We start from the raw sequence: 6491 nt of genomic DNA, 5'->3' as shown, positions 1-6491 counted from the left end.
AAATCCTTTAACCAATTTTAATGCAAACAATTTTAGCACTCAAATTTCAAATATCCAGCAATAATATAGAATTATCAAACAGCAACTCCAACACTCCTCAATTGAAATTTCACACTAAACAAACTCAATTTTTCAAACTTCCACAAACCGGCCATTTTTCAACAATTTTTTTTTTTATCTTCGGCTTTTTTTTTTTATCACTAACACAATAATATCACACAATATCCAGTAGCATAACCACCATAAAAATGTAAACTCCAATGCCAAAAATTTTATCAAACCTGATCCCAACTTCAAAGCAAAAACAAATTACAAAAATTTTAGGTTTATGCAATATGTTCTCAAAATTTCTCTCTCTTTTCTTTTTTTTTTCTGAATATAGGAATGCAACTAATTAAGATTAAAATAGAAAATAAAATCAACAATAAACCAAATTACTAAGAACAATTATGCAAAACAACCAACAAACTAGAAAGCAAAAATTTGGTTAAAACAAGGAAACAAATTTGGCTATGAAGAAAAATATGGTTTTTTTTTTTTTTGAATATATGAATGCAATTAGTTAAGATTAAAATAGTAAATAAAAATCAACAATAAACCAAATTACTAAGAACTAATATGCAAAACAACCAACAAATTAGGAAGCAAAAATTTTGCTAAACAAAGAAACAAATTTGGCTATGTAGAATATATTTTTATTTTTTATTTTTGTTGTAATGCAGAACGTGAGGAAGATAGAAGCAAACTTAACCTAATGCTAAAATTGTAGATTAACATAAAACAAAATAACAAATAAGATAGATCAAACCTGAACAAAATTTGGCTCTGATACCAAATGATACGAACCTAGGTTGACTTGCTCCTAAACCCGTATTATATTAGCCTAGATCACAATTAAGTTTAGATTCTAATGGTCACCTTAACCCCTAATCAACTTGTGATTAGAAATCTCAGTATATGATGAAGATGCCACAATAGGTGATGGATGTCCTATTGATAAGTCAAACTAAAACACTTGATTCCTATTCAATGTTTTAATTGTTCAAAGAGAACAAAGAGAATTCTTCTCACAAATAATTTTGATTGATATTCTAAACTACTTTCTCATTGAAAAATAAGCCTTTAAATAGGTTAAGAGTACAAAACGAAAAACCCTAAATCACAAGGGATAAAATCGGCCATGAAGCATGATGTGGCTGAAATTCTTACTTTCCTAATCTAAAATGGATTAATTAATTCCTTTGTTTTGAATTAGGAATTAATTAATTTACAATTAAAATAATAAAATATCAACTTTCCTAAGTGAATTTTATCCAGTAAATAATTAAATAAAAACCAAAATAAAAGATAGTTTCCTAAAACAAAAAGTCAAATTCAAATTAGGAAATTAGTTAACTAGTTTGCCAACTAAGCTATCTTTGACCAATCTCCAAATCATTAAGGCTCCAAATCAAATCCAATATGCCATGTAGGATACCAAATAGGATTAATATTGATTCCCGTACATTTCCCTTTATTGGAGCAAAGAAAAATTACTTGAACAACATTAGAGAACAAAGTCAGCGTGATGGCAAAAAAGAAGACGTTCGCAAATACTGAATTTGAATGCTTTTGCTTCTGTCTTGGCATGATTTCATGGTCCCTTTGAAGGCTTAATCACGTTCATAGACCAACAAATTCATTCCTTACTGTTAGGAATCCATAAAAGCACTAAAACAGCTTGCTGAGTCCATTTAAGCCTTCATAACTTGGATGCATAAGATGGGCTTTGGATATTCGGGTATTTTCATGCCCTCTTGAACTTGAATCACACCTTGTATGAAGCTAACTATGTTGTCCTTCAATATCTTAGCTTATTCCCTCTGATTAGCCCTATCTTCATTTGTACAGGATCAGCACTCCAGCAGGTAGTAGGTTGTACAGGTACGAGCGGATTCTCATTAGCATTGTTACCTTGTTGATGATATGTATAAAGTCTAAATTGCACATGTAATCTGAGACATAGATTTTAATCGATTAACAATCAGATCTAGACACCCTTATTGCACAAAGTTTCCATGTATAATTGGTATCCAATATCAAATGACCCTATATCAGATTTATCATTTGGTTTATTAATGTCCAACAATGGTCAACTTTGATTTGAACAACTCTCCAACCAATGCATTATTGGCATGTTGTTGGTATGCATAAAATCCAAATTGCATATGTGATCTAAGACATAGATTTTGATTAATTAACAATCAGATCAAGACATTCTTATTGCACAGAGTTTCCATGTACAATGGGTATCCAACATCAAATCACGTTATGTTAGATTTATCATTTGGTCTATATTGTTGTCCAACAATGGTCAACTGTGCTTTGAACAACTCTCCAACCATTGCATTGTTAGCTTGTTGATGATATGCATAAAGTCCAATATGTGATCTGCAATATAAATTTTGATCGATTAACAATCAGATCTAGATATCCTTATTGCATAGAGTTTCCATGTACAATTGGTATCCAACATCAAATCGCCTTATGTTAGATTTCTTGACTATATAAGTAAAATTATTCTTGATTGCATGAGCTCAACTTCTTTTTAAGCTCCTATTTGCTTGTATTTATGTGGTCTTCATTAAAAATTTAACCTACGACAAGGGATAGAAGGTAGATAAGGGATAGCAACATGGTTCCCATTTTGCACCTTTAGATGTGTTGAGCTGGTCCTATGACATCCTCCTAAGTAGGACCTTCTGGAGTAACATCGTGCTAATTATTAGCAATTTCCCTTTCATGTGGAATATTAACATATGGATTATCAGGTGAAAAATTATCATCATACCAATCATCATCAATATATTATTAGGAGGAGAATCATCACCGCATGGATAAAAATTCAAATTTTTGTGATCATCAAGATTGTCTACCATATCATTTGATGCAACCATCTAATGAATTCATCATATAAATGATTGTTGTCAACATTGTTACCCAAATCTTCATTTAGTTGGGTATTTGTCACATTTGTTTCTAGCACCTGTGATTCCAATATTTATATTGCCATTAAGGTGGCAAACATTACCTCTATTGAAGAGCGGAGTCGACTTTGACCATTATATCTTAGAGAAGGATCTGAGTGTAGACTTAGTGGGTTGTGGCCATTAACAGAAGAATATCTTGAATGGATAGTTCCTACAAAATGCAAATTCCCAAAACTATTGCACCCAAGGGATTATGTCAACATATAATAAAGACCTATATTCAACTGGGTTTGTCATCTGCTTGTCAATAAAAATTGCTACATCTAATTAGTAGTGCAAGGACATGGTGATGAATTTGGAACATTAAGTGTGAAGAAGTAAATCCACAATTCTCTAGGTCCAAACTTAATACCTTATAAACTGCATCTTTCATATCACACAATGTATAATTCTTTCTCATGTATGTGGTTTTCATTTTTGGATCTTTATGTAACAGTATATCCTTTTCATTTATTATCCATTTTCCATTGTATAATATTTTTATTGGAATTATGACCACTATACTGCAATTCAAACAAACATTTAAAAATAAAAAACATTGTAGACTGCTTAAACAATTAATGCCATAAAAATCTATTTCGTACCCGCCTCATTTGGGAAGGGTATGAGATAGATTCCCCATCTCATGCCCTGCCCAACTATTGTAGGGCCATCCACTACAAGGTAGGTATGTCTTTTTTAATTGACTATATAATTGACTGCATACTTCATCGTTAAATATACACCCTTTGAAATTATGGCATGGCCTTCCATTTGGGATGCGATAGGTAATATTTTTTTTAGTTGACTGTATACTTTGCTACTAAGTATACATCATGCTTAATTATGGTGGCTTATATTATTTTCAACCTTTGAGTAGCATTGTTTATTAAGATTTTACGCCATTACTGGATATTTTCCTTTAAACCAACTTCAAAATACACGTAAAGCTAATATATTTGTTTTAACATGATTATAATAAAGAAATAACAAATTACCTTGGTAAATCGTGGAGTTGTATTTGATGTTGTTAATGTCTCCAAAGAAGAATCACAAATGATGTTTCATATTTCTAACTGCAAAATGTAGAAATCATAGCAATGGTACAAGTTGATCCAATGAGATTCACAAGTAAGGTTTTGGTACAATCTGGTAATGGAGGATCTATCAATGAAAGTTCTTGGGGATATGGTAGCACTCATGGGTTTAATGAGAGAATGTTAAAAAATAAGTAAATCAATCAAAAGGTTATAATTAATAATTCAGCCATTACGAAAAGAGAATAATAGATAAAATTATGGGGTTTTTTTGAAAAATAAATAGCCACCCCATTAATCCATTCTTGAAAACTAGCAAATTTTTTTTTTTTTTTAAATCTAGCGAGCTGTGGACAAAAATACCCTTGGCTAAATTGAAAATTACGAAATAGTTTTTCTCTTATCCTTTTCTTTTTCCTCCTTTCTCAAACAATAGTTAACCTAAAAAAAAAAAAAAAAGTTCTCGTATCTCGTCTGCTCTCACTCTCTTTTTCTTGTATTTTCTCACTTTTGAAGCTGAACTCGAGTAAAAATTTTCTCTTTTTTCTTATTAGATGAAACGTGGATGCTAAATCGTCCAACTACTCTCTTATTCTTATATTTTTCCACTTTCGTATTTTTTAAAAGTTTTTGAATATGGGTATGTAATAAATTAGTTTATGAGTTATTATATTTGAGTTTAAAAATGCTTAGGTGACATATGGTGTGAAAATTGGGAAAAAATTGTGTAAAACTAAAAAATCACGAAAACCAGTAAAAATAGAGAAAAATTGACGAAAAAGATGAATTTCCACCTCTAGTTTGTCAATTTTCACTAGTTTTCCACTACTTTTCTACTAGTTTTCTATCATTTTTCCACTAATTTTTCACTAGTAGGAAAATGTTATATTTGGCCAAAAAAAAAAAAAAAATCTTGTGTTAAATGAAAAACAATGGCATGCTTCGGATGATGTGTCAAGTCGTATTGTTCTTCCACTTAGATAGACGTGTAGGCGAGCCCGTAGACTAAGGATGCAATGCAGGTGAAGATGTTATTGGACGTACATATAGCTGATACGATGGTGTTGGACATTATAGGTAGAGATGTACGAATCCATTGTCTGATGTTTCGAATTAGGAAGTTTTAATTTAGTGTTATGGTTTAATATCTTTTGATAATTATTTTGTATCATGGATATATTTTCTACTCGATGGTAATACTTTTTTTATGTTGTGATGTACATATTTAGCATTTTGTATTTTAAGAATTTAATCCTAAATGAAAAGAGACATTCTGGAAATGATTTTGAATCTTTAGTTTACAAAAGATTTTTTGAAATGTCCAAATGATTTTGAGAAAAAAAAAAAAGACAAAATGTATCAACTTTTTTCTTTTTTTTAATTGGTTATTGATTTTAAATGTCAATACATTATTTGTTAAATCATCTTCGTCTTAAATATTAATTATCATTAAAATATATATAGGGTTAATTGAATTTAATATATATATATATATATTGTGATACCCTATTGTTTAAAAAAATGTCAATAATACTCTCATTTTCATTCTTTTTAATCCTAGTATTAATTTATTCATCTATTAAGAATGATTTTCCAACTGGAGAAAATTGATTTTCGACAAGAGAAATTGTTTTCAATAGGAGGAAAATTTGTTCGCCAGGAGGAAATGTTTTTCTGATTGGAGGAAAGTTTCCGACGAGCGGAAAATTTTCCAGACACTATAAATGCGCTGGATCTAAGAGTTTTGTGCAAAAATAAATCCTAATGAAAATATTAAAAGAAAATTTTAAAATTAAAGTATGATATGGATTTAAAAGCTACAAGCTCTTTATAAGATGCAAACCTAAAAAGCTACAAGCTCTTTTATACATAATGTACATTATACATTTTTGAATATACCAACCATAGCTATATTTTTAAATTATTAATAGCTATATTTTCTCACTGTCTTTGTAGCCACATCTTTATTTTTTCTTCCAATTTAGACAAGTGGAATCTCCACATAGCAGACCGTAGAAATCAATAGGATATATTTTCTTCCTTTGCGAAAAGAAACTTCAGTAAAGAAGGATTTCAGGCAATGTCTAGTTCAGCAAAAGGTTTGGATCCTGCATTTCAGAGAGTTGGTCAAAGTATAAGTAGTTTAAATCAATCGTTTGATAAATAAAGTATAAGCAATTGAAAGTTATGAAGATAAATGGGCATAAAAACTCATGTAAAAGAACTATTATAGCAAGTAACATAACACATGCTACAAGTATCATTCAAACCTTCCTAACAACGGCAATCCATGAAGTGTCTTTAACAAGTGAAAAAAAAAGTGGACCAAAATATCATCACTTAAAAACTTTTAAGCTCCTCAAATATCATTCAGCATTTAGGTATCCATACCAGATAAAATAGAAGAATTTGATTCTTTTGGTGCATAAGAGGCAAGAGATATGCT

The sequence above is a fragment of the Ziziphus jujuba genome, chromosome 9, assembly GCF_031755915.1.
Source record: "Ziziphus jujuba cultivar Dongzao chromosome 9, ASM3175591v1".
NCBI lineage: Eukaryota > Viridiplantae > Streptophyta > Magnoliopsida > Rosales > Rhamnaceae > Ziziphus > Ziziphus jujuba.
Note: the sequence above shows the minus strand (reverse complement) of the source record.